The sequence below is a fragment of the Danio rerio genome, chromosome 14 (genome assembly GCF_052040795.2).
Source record: "Danio rerio strain M-AB ecotype USA chromosome 14, GRCz13ab, whole genome shotgun sequence".
In the NCBI taxonomy this organism is placed as follows: domain Eukaryota; kingdom Metazoa; phylum Chordata; class Actinopteri; order Cypriniformes; family Danionidae; genus Danio; species Danio rerio.
Genome location: NC_141034.1, coordinates 34812141 through 34828188, shown reverse-complemented (window position 1 = coordinate 34828188; position 16048 = coordinate 34812141). Strand labels below are relative to the sequence as shown.

General features: G+C 38.4%; 1 long non-coding RNA gene across 1 annotated transcript in view; it reads right to left on the bottom strand.

Moving 5' to 3' along the window:
- Window positions 1-16048, bottom strand: part of LOC108192168 (uncharacterized) — a 117370-nt gene that overhangs the window by 78874 nt on the left and 22448 nt on the right. Inside the window, exon 3 of the long non-coding RNA XR_015507611.1 lies at window positions 13353-13480. This is a non-coding gene — a long non-coding RNA (uncharacterized LOC108192168). The remainder of the gene's footprint in view (window positions 1-13352; window positions 13481-16048) is intronic.

Sequence of the window (16048 nt, the reverse complement as noted above, 5' to 3'; positions counted from 1 at the left end):
AAAGACGAAAGATTGTATGAAAGCTGGCATCGTCATTAGCAGCAGGCTAGCGCAAAAACTCCCATTAAAATACTAGAGTAAAATTAATTTCCATATTTTAACGACATGGCGTGGAAAAATATAATTGAATGCAGTGCTTCTTGTTTGGTCTGATACCCACTTTATATCGCATCTCAGCCAGGAAGTGAAGTTCGCTGTTTTTTTAAAGAAATCAGATCTTAAATGTGGCGATTTTGTATGGGTTGACAATTATCCAGAAGCTCTGGGGCTAACTGACTAAAATTAAAAGTCTGTGTGCATATCCCTTATTAATGCTCTTGCATTTTCCAAAGATAATAGATCTGAAAGTTATAGCTTACTATTGCCAATAAACCCCATGATGCATCCTTATTATATTGTTTATAAGTTTACATTTACACACATTTCGTGTCTTTGCATTTCTTCTACATACTTGAATTAGTGTGTTTTTTTATTTTGCAAGGAAATGAAATTCAATAAATTTAAATAGGAAAGGAAATTATTTAACATAACTAGATTTTTAATGACCATAGCAAATTATTTAGGTAGTCACAAATATAGTTTTGATAATTAAAGATTTTTACTAAATTCCCATAAATCAATATATATTTTTTGTAAATACATCCAATAATCCAATAGTTTTGACTCTTAATTAGAGTGTGTTGACTATTTTCTTAGAGTATCTATACTTTTACTCAAGTCTTTGATTGCTGTGTTTTGTCCACCAGTCTCTCACACACACACCTGTGAATCTAGGTGAGTAATACATGGGGTGCGTTCATTCGGAAGCGGGCAGACAGGCACAGATGGCACCAGCGGGTTGTTATATTATTACCTCATAGCAGCGATCATGATAGAGACGTGTTTTTTAGGAAGTGGGTGACGGGCATGTATGTGGGTGAGAACGTGGCATTCTTGCGCCTCTTCCTGCTGGATGGCAGACAAACGGTAAACCCAACTGTGAGCCAAAGGCAGGAGCGAGATGTGCTGTACCCACCCAGCAGGCACAGGGAGAGAGGAGGACTGATGAGTTCTGCCAATCTGCCTCCGCATGTGGAGGTGTCCTTGAGGAAAGGTGTATGTGTGTGCGTGAGCATCAACATATGAAAATGCTATCTATATATACAGACCCGTGTGTCATAGTGTCCTATGAAGGGGAGGGTCACTGTAAAGTTCATGCCAAATGTGACCTCATTTCTGGGTCAGGAACAGGAGGATTAGAGGAATGGGAATGAACCGGATGTCCTGGGATTGAACTGGACAAAATTTCTGATCAGCTGTCTTGGATCATATGAACTTGACTTCTTTTCACTCACTTTTAATCTACATTGTGGCTGTGAATTGAGGCGAAAATTGGCTGTCGTTTAACTTCTACAAATTTCTAAACAACTAAATTAAATCAAATAAATAAGATTTATCATTTAGTTGAATCATTCAACTAAAATTCAACCTTTCCAATAAATGTAAAAAAAATGATAGAAAATCCCTTTATATTAAGTAGCATTAACTAATACATATTTACACTGAAATTAATAATTTCTTTAAATGTACTTATTGTGTTTTTACATCGTACTTATGCTTGATCAAATACCTGCATGTAATTACATCTGTAATCACATTTATAACTGTTGATCCATCCCTTCACCTTAACCCACCCTTAAACCTATCCATTAGGGATGTAACAACATTGTAAATACCGTCATACCGCAATAGCAATTTCTTTCAATATTACCGTGGTTGTGACTCAATAAAATCATAGGTCTTTTGGTGAAAAGTTTGCTCAGGCGAATGGAGCGAATGAGAGGTAGTGGAATCTACAATTTTCATCAGCCCAGGCGTGGCCATCATCCTTTGCGGTCTGTTGTCGCTACAGATCCAGTAATGCAGAAATGGAGGGTGCTGCTAGTAGCGGCAAAGAAAAAGAGCTAAAAATGGTCGAACCTAAAGCGGGTTTTAAATCAGATGTGTGGAAGCATTTCAGTTTCTCTCTGAAAAGAAACAAGAAAGAAGAAAAGGTGACAGAAAAAAGGGTATACAGGCACTGCCAGACTGTGCTGAAATACAAGTCGGGGAATACGACTAACATGATGGGGATTCTTTTAGTCAAGGGGACAACAGAACACAGCACACTGCTCAGATTAATGAAGACATTGACTTGTACCACCAAGAGACCTCTATCTAACTCATGGCTTGTCCTTTCGAGTGGTGTTTTTTTTTTTACATGGTTTAATATTTTTTGTTATTAAAATTGAATAATTTAAGTTCCTGTTTGAAAGTTTACAAATAGATAATTTGTATGTCATTGATCTGTTCAGTGTTGAGGTAACCTGAACATTCTAGCACTTTTTTTGAGGGTCTTCAATAGTGTTCAATAGTTGTTTTTCTTTTAAATGATTCAATAAATACCGTACCGTGCCATTCATACCGAGGTATTACCGTATCGTGAAATTTTGATACCGTTACATCCCTACTATCCATACCAACAAACCTGTCCCTAACCCTAGCTGTTTTCCACCTCAATAGCACCAGAAGTATTCTGTATACATTATAAACACATTCAGTACATTCTATTTATATTTCGGTGCATATTAGTTAAGCACACTTAATATAAAACGGGGCCAAATTAGGAACTAAACAATTGAGATCATCTATCATGAATCATACCAAATGTGACTGTCATTTATCCTTAAAACCGGCACAATATACACAAATATTTCAGATCTTGAATAGTTTTAAACATGGCAACCTTTACTGCCTTTATATACACTCACCGGCCATTTTATTAGGTGTCCAACTGCTCGGTAACACAAATTTCTAATCCGCCAATCACATAGCAGCAACTCAATGTACTTAGGCATGCAGACATGGTCAAACTGCAGATCAAACTGAGTATCAGAATGGGGAAAAAAGGTGATTTAAGTGACTTTGAACGTGGCATGGTTGTGGGTGTCAGACGGGCTGGTCTGAGTATATTAGAACTACTGGGGTTTTCATGCACAACCATCTCTAGGGTTTACAGAGAATGGTCAGAAGAAGAGAAAATATCCAGTGAGTGGCAGTTCTGTGGGCGCAAATGCCTTGTTGATGCCAGAGGTCAGAGGAGAATGGCCAGACCAGTTCGAGCTGATAGAAAGGCAACAGTAACTCGTTACAACCGAGGTATGCAGAAGAGCATCTCTGAATGCACAACACGTCCAACCTTGAGGTGGATTGGCTACAGTAGCAGACGACCACACTGGATGCATTTCCTGTCAGCTAAGAACAGAAAACTGAGGCTACAATTTGCACAGGCTCACTAACAATGGACAACAGAAGAATGGTCTTATAAGTCTTGATTTCTGCTACAACATTTGAATGGTAGGGTCAGAATTTGGCGTCAACAACATGAAAGCATGGACCCATCCTGCCTTGTATCAATGGTTCAGGCTGCTGGGGGTGGTGTATTAGTGTGGTGGATATTTTCTTGGCACACCTTGGGTCCATTAGTACCAATTAACATTGTGTCAACGCCACAGCCCACCTGAGTATTGTTGCTGACCATCTCCATCATTTTATGACCACAGTGGTCCCCTACTTCTGATGGCTACTTCCAGCAGGGTAGCACGTCATGTCATAAAGCATGAATCATCTCAGACTGGTTTCTTCAACATGACAATGAGTTCACTGCACTCAAACAGCCTTCACAGTCACCAGATCTCAATCCAATAGAGCACCTTTGGGATGTGGTGGAACGGGAAATTTGCATCATGGATGTGCAGCCCACTAATCTGCAGCAACTGTGTGATGCTATCATGTCAATATGGACCAAATCTCTGAGGAACAGTTCCAGTACCTTGTTGAATCTATGCCTAGGCAAAAGGGGGTCCAACACGGTACTAGTAAGGTGTACCTAATAAACTGGCCAGTGAGTGTGTATGCATAACTGTGTTTGAGATCAACAATCCTGAATCATCCTTTAAATGGGATTCATTTTTACTCTCTCTTTTAACAGACTGCCGACTGTTTTTCAACCCAAAACGGATTTTCAAAATATAATGTGTTTCTGCTTTCAGTTTAATCTGTATTGATCATTAATTTCTTGCTGTGAAGGTGATTCTCAACTCTGTGTTTGCAATCTTTCAATTTCCCTTTGCCAATACCATGTGGCAATACGAGTGGACAGCTCCAAAAAACTGCTCATGTGTTTATTTATTTGCACAGCCAGGAAGAAATATTTTTTATAGCTATGAACGAAAGAGTTTTTCCTTCATGCTTGAGTGCGCACATTAATTGAGACACAGGACCCCTTAGGAAATTCCCCACAAACACGGCTGCTGTCTGTCATTGAGACAGAACCACTATATTTACCTGGACATTCATGGTTATTTTTGAATGAAAAGAGGGAACACTATTGCCCTCCGCCTCCATTGTTAAATACATTAGGCTATTACAAAACAAGCACTCATCGACTGTGACATCCGCTGGATTAATTGCATTACAAACAACAGAGAAGTCTTCATGTTATCCATATTTGCTAAGCATGTGTGGGGAGATGGTGGGCAAACCAGACACGATTTTTATAGGTAGACATAAATATAAGCACTAAATAAATACGCCATTCTCCCAGATAACAATCCAGTTTTAACTAGATGGTAGTGGTTTAGTTGGTTTATAGCAGCATTAGCTGGCTGTCTCTAAAAAACCCCAAAACTTTAATTCTGTCATCATTTACTTTCTTTATGTGGAACACAATACAATAATGTATATTTTGGTAGTTTAAAGTAAGACGTAAGTTCATGGGGAACAAAACAAAAAGTTCACAAGGTCTAATCCTCCAAAACACAGATTATGCAGTGGTCTAGTGCAAATCTGTTCCTTCATATCCCCTTTGGTAGATTTGGCATTTCAGTCTTTGATTGACAGAGATGGTAACATTAAGCATATTAGCCATTGATGACAGCAATGGCATTCACATCATACTGTGCCTGCACGACTTTAACTGCTACTTCATGAAGTTGACAATCTACAATAACCAGCAACTGCTGTTTTGCCACAAACATTACAACGTGACGGAATCCTATGTAACACTAATTGTATCATTAAATGATTCTACCTTTAAGTTTTTAATTAAATCTGTGATAAGAATTATTTAAAATTTAAGATAATTAAATAATTTTCTGAACTTTAACATGACACATGCACTGTCTTGTTTATTTAGGGATATTTTAGTTTGCTACAATGGTGTAAAACTTACTTGCAATCAGGATAGCAGTGCCATTGCCATTGCCAGTTGTTTCTTTAGACGTCCAACTTGTTAGGATCACTCAGGCAGGTTAACTTCTTCAGTGGAAATCACATTCCAGTTTCACCAGTTTCCCCCTCAACACAAATTTACATTCTTTGGAGTCAATTCTCAGTTAAAACAGTGTTTACTCCTATCCTTTTTGGTTTCATGCTCAGCAGAGAACATGTTCTTTGTGGCAGTCACCCTTGCAGGATATTGTGTTCTACCTTCCCCTGAGCAGTGAACATATTCCTTGAGGTAGTTTTTAGCGTTTGCTCCTCTTGGTAGAAAATGTGCATTGGTATACCATCAGAGATAAGGCTCCCAGAGGTCATCACCTATGCTGGGAATTGTGTTCACTCCTTTAGGGAGTGAATTGCCATCCTTGGAGTAGTTCTCTTCTCTAGAAATCATATTTTTGTATGATAGGGATCTCTTTCCTTGTGGTAGTTCATCTCATTGGAAATTGTGTACTAATTTCCCAGAAGAAGAGATTAAGGTACTTGGGGTCAGTGGCAGATACTGTGTTCCTTGGGGTAGCTCCGCTGTGTAGAAACTGTTCAGTTTCAGCTCAGCAGAGGTCACGTTCCTTGAGGTGGTCACCCTCAGTGGAAACCATGTTAACTGCTTTACCACTAGGAAGAAATCACTAGGCAAAGATTGTGTACCTTGTAGTAGTCCCTCCTTATGGAAATTACATTCCAGTTTCCACTTTGCTGAGACAGCATACAATAGACAGGACTATTTAGTAGAACTCACATTCTGGTTTCTGCTCAGCACGAATTGTGTTGTTGTAGTCTCACTCGGTGGAATATGCATTCAAGTTTCTCCTTAGCTGAGAATGCATTCCTTGTGGTAGTTCCTCATGGTAGAAATCATGTTCTGTTTTACTATCAGAGATCAGGTTCCTTGGGCTCCACTCTTGGTGGAAATCAACTTTATGTTACCCCTTGGCACAGAACACCTTCCATGGGGTAGTCATTCTCTGTGAAATTTAGTTTCCAGTTTCCCCTAGGCGAACACTACATTCTGGGAGGGATCCGCCAGTAGGGAGGGCCACCTACACTGTGTGCTCGTCAACCACACCACTGCCTAGCAGTGTTGACTAGTATGGCTAATAAAAAATTTGAAATAGTCTCTCTAAACAAATGTGTAAACTGGATGTTTTGTGACCCTTGATGAACAGTTATTAGGGTCCGTATGGAGAATAACCAGCTCAAATGGGTGATTGGGGTTGACAGAGTTGCTCTATTAGCATGTCTCATTAGCTTCGGTCCACTGCATCCCGATTAAAGCAGGACCTCCGTCGAAGAGCAGACGGGGGCTCTTTCACAGAGGGAAAGTGAAAAGAGACACATGTTGGTCACTGATAATTGGGCCATTTGTTTAAGGGAATTAAATTGAACTCTGAAAATTACCTTCGCACCTTGATTAGGGTCTTGTCTGAGCTACAGTGACTTTGATAATAAGAGTCATCTACCACTGATTGGCTATTAAGATGAAACAAACGAGAAGCGCTAATTGCATTATATGGCTCACAAACTGGAGACTAGAATCAGAATCGACAGGTAATTTTAGATGAGAAATTATAGTGAATATCAGCTTTAATGTGCTACATTGCTTCATACATTTTCCCCTCCCTTAAAAGCCTATAGATTTAATATTCAGTGATGAATGACTTTCATAATCTCACCCTTGTCAAGCATTGAATACAAGGAGCCGTTTTCAAGCTACATGCTCATAGTGGTCAGTGAAAGATACCTCCACAACCCACCCTTAATTTTTCCTCCTGCGTAATGTGGTTACTATGATACGACAACGTGTTGCTATGGGTGCGTGGGTGTGCGAGCAGAGAGGATGGCAATAAAGAGAGAATTCCTACAATGAAGAATGGAGCATATTTTTTAAATCAGTAAAAATATACAGACCACTGAGTGTCCAAAATCACCACCGCACTCCCATAATGAGCAAAATCATTTATGACATGCTGTATTTCACACAGATTCAGCCTAAGGATACACTTACTTTGATTTGAGGCCTAATGCTTCATATTGAGCGGGGAAAGAGAGGGGCAAAACTGCTTATTGGACTTAATAACAGCACACATCTATGTCAGAGATGAAGAGACAAACAGTAAATCGACTCTATCCTCACGATGAGTGAATGAGTAATGCGTGAGAGACTGTCACCATGAATAAGCCTGCGGGTGAGAGTCAGACTGCTGAGTGTTAACATAGGGTGTTAAAAAAACAGCTTCTGTGGCTAAACTAAATGACGCTTCAGGCAGATTTAACAACATATTGCAAAAAATGAAAATCACACATTCCACCGATCCACCAGATGACTTCATTCTGTTCACAATAAAGCCTATATAATGTGTATTACCTTCCTCAAACCCTTTCAGAAGCAAATCACTGGGGAATAATCACAAAGGGACGCATACATATGTTATCTAGCCACCAAAAGCATGCATGTTCCTACTTTAAAGGTGGATATTAATAACTGCCTTGTTTTGAGTTAGATTTGACCCAGTGTTTTCAGTTGGTTGGTTAAACAAGGATAGCAAAAACGACAGCCTCTAGCAGCCATCAGTTCCTGGTGTGCCACATGAAGCCTGTTACAACATCCACATCTAAAGGCCTACTCACACCATGCCATCCGTACCGTGCCCAGGCCCGTTTCCCGGATCGTTTGAGAAGTGTGAGTGCGCTGAATCTGGCTCAAGCACGGTTCACTTGGCACATCCTGGACCGGTTGGAAGAGGTGGGCCTGAGCGCGGTTCACTTGGGCTTTGGCGCGGTATGTTTGTAGTGTGAGTGCAAAACGCGCCAAAGCCCAAAACTGAAAGCAGCGTGACTTTTAAGGGACTGTTTCATATGGATTTATTAATCATTCTTACTGTTCAGTGAACGCAAACTGACATAGTTTATTAAAGACGCAAACTCCTCACTGCACGACAACTGCGCACCTTCAGCAGACCTCCTCATTCCTGCAGCACGAGGGGTTTATGATTGTTTATGAGCGCCAAAAGTGGCGGATCTGTTCGGCGAAATATCTGACTGCGTGTCACCGCATCCCTAAGGACTGTTTGGCGAAATATTTGACTGCATGTCACTGCACAGCAAACGACTGAAACGATATAACTAGAGAAATCTCCACTGTGCTGCTGAGTGACAGCGCTTCTCACTGAACAGCGCAGCATCAATGACGTAAGCGTGCCCAGGCCCGATTGTGGTGTGAGTGCGGGCCGTCGGGGGAGACGGGAGGGGAGACAAGCGTGCTTTGGCCCGGTTCGAGGCAACTGTACCTAGTGTGAGTACGGCCTAAGTCACAGCACCAATGCAACCTTCCTGAATCACAAAAGCAGGACTTGCATTGGTGTTGTTCTAACAAGAATAAAGAGTGAGGTTTACACCCAGAGCTTTTACTTGCTGGGGTACATTACAGCCCCCCCTAAACTCCCATTCAGGTAACAGCACTAGTTACAGGGTCACGAAACACACCTAACGGGTCACACTTAAAGGGTCACGAAACACATTTTTTGAGATGTTGACAGTCACATATATGTTCCACGTTTAAGACTATTAGGACACAAATATTTCACTAAAAAGTGAAAATTGGTTGTTTTTGCGTTGTTTTGAGCAAATTCGTTCTTTCGGTTTAAAAAGAAATTTGGAAACTACGTCACAGTGATGAGATCATTGTGTAAATTCCAGCGTGGAAATTGGCTGTCTGTGCCTCCGGGACAAAGTGAAACATCTTTTCATTAATTCATGAAAAAAACTTGGTTTGAACCAATCAGCGCGCTCTATTATGAACGAGATGCAACTTCATTAATATGCATGATATAGTTTCGAAGACTTCCTTTACCTGTTAGTGTTCAGAGAGACGCCATATTGGTGTGCCAACCTTAATTCAAACAAGTGAAAGAAGAAGAATTGTTTGGAGACATGGGACGTCAGTGTTGGGTTTATAATTGTGCCGCAACGAAGGTTTTATTTCCATTTCCCTGTGATGAGATCACAGCTCACAAGTGTGGATTACAGTGGTCTGCTAACAAGCGACAAAAATGTTTGTAAGGAACATTTTTACCCGAGAGCTTTTTGAATTTGGAAATCCGGATTTGCCTCTCGTCTTCTTTTAAAAAAAGATGCAGTTCCAGTTGGTGTTGACTGTCCTGTCTTTACGGATTTGGTAAGTGTGTAATCAATGTTCTTTGTTTATGTTTAATCAGATGGTATATTTGGTTTATAGATGGTTTATTCAGAATTTAGTCATTATTGTCAGCAGTAACCCTTTCAGTTTTTAAGATATACTAGTTTTTTCTCTAGGATTTTTTCCAGCTGTGGCAGCAGGCCTTTTACACAGATCTACCAACTACCTATAGCATTATTTAAATGGCAAATAATGTGAGCGTAGTATTACAAGTCGAGGTCAAATTTATGCAATCTGAGCATGCAAATCTCTTTGCTTGTGCACCGATTTCTTTTTTTTGTGCACAAAACTTCTTGCACGCCGCCTCAATTATACGCTGCTCAAGTGTATTTTCTTGCATGCTCTCAAATAAAAACTGCTGAAGTGCGATTTAGTGCATTTATGTAACAAGTATGTGTCCAATATTTATTAGATTTGCTAGAAATATTTATGAATGTCTCCAATAGACCTACAAAGCGGCATTAATGCGTCCTGAAGTGAAGCGAAATGGCTTTAAACTCCAGCAAGATAAAGTCATTGTATGCAGTCATAGACCTTTATCTATAAAGTATAATTATGGAAACTGTGTTCATCCTAACTGAAAGCTACGTTGTGTTTGTTAGTCTTGTTAGTCAGTCAGTCAGTCAGTCAACATGTCACCTTAAAGGGTTAAACAAATAATGCACAGCACTACTTCAATTACAGAAAAAGATGGCGCTGTTATAATTCACTTACTATTTAATAAGTTTTGGTGTGATTATACCCGCTATAAAAAAAACAACGACTGTATGTTTTGAATGAGAAGCTGTAATGTAGCCATGGCAGGATGAATTTCGGTTTGGGGCATAGAGAAATGAATGTAGCAGAACCATGCATACCTTAATCAAAATTATTATAATTATAATATAATTATTTCAAAATTAACTTAATGAAACTCCCCTCTTCATGCAAACCCTTTCCTCCCACCTTAACAAAGCTGGACTCACCATTTTCCTGACTTTTTTCAAACTAAATGTGTGAAAACACCATGCTGAGACAGGGTGGGGGGTTGGTGGATTAGTTCATGGCCATTTAAACCCCCTCTGATTCTACTGAACTCTGATTCTACTGAACTGTTCAGAGTGGAATTAGAACCATCATCCTTGGCATGGAAAGAAGGTGAGCTAACAAGGGCACAGCCTCTATTCTCAATCATTAATTTGACTCTTAAGGTCACGAAATTGAAATTTGCTTACACAGCTCCAACTAGATGAACTCTGTGCACCCTTTGAAAGGTGTGCATTCAGGTTTATGGCGGTTTTAGCTTTAATATAAAATTTTATATTTTAATTTAACTGATCACGACCATTTTTCACTCTTTTCTCTCTCACCCATAAAATTATCTGATTTATCTAACATAGCCAAAAGAGTGGCTTTGAGATGAATGGGAGTGCAAACAGACCTTTATCTAGGTATATTCACCTTCTTTGGTTTGTCAAAAGATTGTGAATGAACCATTTTCACAGCTCACTCTAACAGCTCATCTTTTTAAACTGGAGCGGATGTTTTGAATTCTGAAAATGACTGTTTCATACAGAAGGAACGGATGGAAAATATGATTCCTCATCATGTGACCCCCCAATAAGCCGTTATATGAAGTAGGCATAAATGACTCAGAGCGTGAGTTGAGGAAAACTGTCACGTAATGGACTCCCCATTCATAAATTCATAGCAATGATTCAATGGGCCAAAAAAACTCTTGCTATTGTTCAAATTCAGCAATGGTGAATGACACGGGCCATTCTGCTCCTCTACGACCAACTGCGCGGAAGTGTTCATGCTGCTGAGATGATCAGTAATCATGGGGAAAATATCAGTTCCTGGGGGGAAACATTTTTGCTTCCAAAGAGAGGGAGGAAAGGGAAAATTGAGGATGGATAAAAGCAATAATCGTAACTTTAGCCTGGAGCTAAAAAAAGCCACTGAAGTACCTTCTTTCCTCCCTCCCTCCCTGCACCTCCTCTTTCTCAGCATCTCTGCCCACTCTCTTCTCTTCTAATAGTTATGCAAAGCTTCATCAAACTTCAATTTCACTTCCATTGATTTGTCGACCTTGCATTTGCATTGTTCTCATTTGAATATGTAAGTTGCATAACAAATAAACATGCAACTATTTTAGTGAATAAATTATGTGATTGACAAGAAACTCTTTTAACCATTTGACGTCCCCTCAAACAAATGGATGACTGTGTTTTTGCTGTTTTAAATATAGACTGTTAAAGTAAATTAAAGAATGTTTTAAATAATGGCTTACACAGAATTGTTGGTTTACAAAATGAAAAAAAAAATCACATCCTGTTGCACTATTACACCTGATTTTGGTTTATTGTAAAAAAAAAAAGTATTAAATAAGAAAACATGTTAAATGAGAATTTGAAATATTTTATGACATACTTCAAAAAAAGATGATTTATTATTCAAAAATGTTTTATTTTGAATATTTTGTAGTCTTACACTTCATAAATTGAGATTTTTCATAGTATATGTATTAATTCCGGTACTTTAACCATAAACCGACATATCAATCATTTGGTAGAGGCTGATATGAAAAAAAGTGCATTGAGTGTGTAAACTAGCATCATTAAGAGATAAGAAACGCAATCCAAATATTTTTTCTTGGTGGAGTATTTAAAGGGTTAACATTTTAGTAATGTCTTTGACTTAAAAGAATACATTTAACGCTGTAAATCTAAAGATGACGTAGATAAACAACAAACCTGCCCAATACAGATATTGTTTCAAAGGTAGCTGCACTACACATTGAGACCACACCACTGAGATTCACAGAGATGGCTGAGGAGAAAAGCAGCAGTGCACTGAATCATTGATCATTCTCTTCCTACTATCAAAGATGGACCTCAATGGGGAAGAATAATGGATCTCTTATGGTCACTAAGAGCTGCATTATTTTAAGAGGAACTGTGGGATGCGCAGTTAAAAGGACATCTTTCGAACATTTGCGAGGTTGGTTTAGATCAGAAGCTCACGGAGGTGTTTTGTAATGCAATGCCTTTGGCTTAATTTGAAATGAGATGGGAGAACAGAAGAGAGAGAGAGAGAGAGTGACAGACTGAAAAGGGAAAAAAATCTGCTGCTTGAGGTCTGTTTTGATGTCACACATCTACATCACATCACCATGGCAACCTTGCATCAGCAACAACTTACGAAGGGAGAGAGAGAGAGAGAGAGAGAGAGAAAGAGAGAGAAAGGAGGGTGAGAGCACAATGTGCTGGCATGTAGATCTAGAATTGAGTAGCGAGCTTAAACAGCAAGAGAGAGAGAGAAAAGGCCTTATGGAATTATAGAAGGCTTTTGTCGGACTATAAATAGCCTGGTGGAAAGAGTTTGTTTAAAAAAAAGAAAGAAAGTAAATGACTCAGAGCAAAGCAGGTGCGCAAGTACTGACACTTGTCAATGAAAATGTGCATGAATTAGTAGTCAGCATTCACAAACAACACTGAAGGCTCAAGATATGAAAAACTTTAACAAAAGTCTACGTTTTCCCACTGTTCTGGGCTCTGGATCTAAAAATACACTGCACTGGAATAAAAAAACACCAGGCTGCAGGCTGGGGAAGTATCTCTGACAGAGATGGGGAAGGGAGGTAGTGTGTGGGTGTCTGAGTGCTACATCTGCTCGCTCACAATACTTTATATGAATCAATCCCCGCACACAATGCATTAGATAATTCATTGTGCTCAAATCGAGATTATTTAAATACCCCGACAGGTGCAACTTCATCGGCCTGTCTGGAGGTTATGGATATTGGGAATATAGTGGCGCAGTGGCACGATACATCAGCCTCTCTTGAAAGTCAAGCCCATTCCCGACTCCTTACCTCCATGTCTCTCATCAGTTTCATAGACGGCTTCAGTCTTCCTCTGGCTTCAGCAGGAGTGGGAGGTGTTGCTAGGCGACAGGTTAGCTCCTTTCTTTCAAGAGGCAGAGTAAAGACCTTGATTCTCTCTGTGTAAAAATAAACAGCAATGCAGAGAGAATGAATCTTGAGATAGAAGACAAGCCCACTTCAACTGCACAAGAGGCCAGTGACATTTGTTTCTCATTAAAGTGTTTTTTTTCTTATTTGTTTTAATTCTGTTTAGTTTTAGTTTAGTTTGATTGAACTTACAAAACTCTTTGTTAAGTTGCACAGATTTAGGTTTGAGTTAATAGTATTTTTTTAAGTGAATAAGTAAAAGTACAAAAGTTAATTCATTCATTCATTTCCTTTTCAGCTTAGTCCTTTTATTAATCAGGGGCCGCCACAGCGGAATGAACCGCCAACTTTTCCAGCATATGTTTTACGCAGCGTATGCTCTTCCAGCCCTAACCCAGCACTAGGAAACACCCATGCACTCTTGCATTCACAGATATTGTTTACAAACATACACTACAGCCAATTTAGTTTATTCAATTCGCCTATACCACGTCTTTGGACTTGAGGGGGAAACTGGAGCACCTGGAGGAAACCCACGTGAACGCAGGGAGAACATGCTAATTCCAGACAGGAATGCCAACTGACCCAGCTGTGGCCCGAACCAGCAACCTTCTTGCTGTGAGGCGATCGTGTTACCCAATGCACCACCGTGACACCCAGTACAAAAGTTGATAATGTCATTTCAGATAATTACCACAAGTACAGTTCCCAATCAAATTGACTGCATATACAGCGCTCAGCATAATTGAGTACACCCCAAATTGAAAATGAATATTTTTATCCATTTCTCCATGAATATAGGCAATGTATTTTGGTGCATTTAAACAAAACAGATTTATTAAACAGATATATTTATTAAAATAATAATGTAGCTGCCAAACTTCAATAGAAATTAAAAGATAACACAATTAAATTCAAGCAAAATATCAACTAAATTATATATATTTTTTGCTTCTCTTGATTTTTCCTCTTTTTTCAAAATTGTATTAAATATTTTTCTATAACATATAAATTTGTGTCTACTCGTTTTTGGACCGTTATCGTAAGTTATTTTTTTTAGATAAGCTCAAGATTTGGTTTCAGTACTGACTAATCTAATATAGATGCACACATATAATATTGTATAGCTTGAACAAGCAATGAAATATAAATTAAAAGATGGGTGTACTTTTACATGCTGAGCACTGTACTTTATAGGTTTACAGTTGATCTTTCTGTCTTCATTTTGTTATTTATGCATAATGAGGAGTTTATATTACTTTTTGTTATTGTTTTATAATTGATGTCTGTTAATTTCTTTTGTTTTAGTCTAAACACTATTGTGGGAGAATATGTGGCAGAAATGGTTGAGATTTTCAGCCTATTTAGCCTGTTGACTGTCAGTAGACAGTGGTGGACAGCATACTGACAGTGAGTGCCGTCTCTTGGATGAGACGTTAAACAGACCCACTGCACTTCTTGTAAAAAGAAGGGGTTTAACCCCAGTACACTCAGGGGTGTAACTGACCAAATTCCCAGAACTGGCCCTTACCAATCATTAGACCCACATGGATTCTGCACGCACAGATTTCTGCAGATTTTTAGCCCATCATTAAGTCTATGAATTTACTTTTGAAAATGTGTGTGAATTCATATTTGTTCAGTTTTTAAATTCATTTTACTAATATGATTTTGATATAATTATAGTAATATTAAAATGTTCATATAATTTATTTACAATACAGATTGTAAAGTAATATTTTCTGTCTTTTAGTAGATACATTATATGAGAGATATGATTGCTTTGGTTACAAAATGGGTCAATCTAATTGGATTTGCATTGTAAACAATAAATAAAAGTAAAAAATTTATTACTTTTTATTTCATATTTTTAGTTTTTAGTTCTCCTAAAATCATTTCGCATAAATCCACAGATTTTTTACTAATTCTGATAAATAAATAGAAAAAATGTCCGCAGATTCTGTCTGACCATACTCATCATGGTCTCCTAATCATCCCCATCCACTAAATTGGCTCTGTCACGCTCTCTCCACTCCACCAATAGCTGGTGTGTGGTGAGCACACTGGCTCTGTTGTACTGTGGCTCCCATCACATCATCCAAGTTGATGCTGCACACTGGTGGTGGTGTGGCATGATTAGGTGCTTTGGGTTTATGGTCATACATGATAAATGCGCTATATAAATACACATTACATTATATTGCTTCCTCAGAGTGTGTAAATGAAAACCTAATCCAACTGCAACACTCTACTTTAAAACTTGAATATTTTCAATTTAAAAACCGAAGTACAAACTAAAATAAGAATGAAAAAGGACTGTTACTTTTTAATAAAAACTGCATTAGTAACATTAGTCCAAACAAAACAAACATGTATTTTAATGCATGGGAAAATTTGCTAGAAATATGCATTAATTCCAATAATTCTGGAATATAAAAATATCTCAACTTCTTACCATAATATATCACTTATGCCTTCATTTGATTAATAAAGTGTAGCAATATTTTAAAATGTAAAAATATGCCAGATTTATTTTGTGATTATTATTTGTTTTATGTAAAATTACAATCCATTTTTGTTTTTGATCAATAAAAATG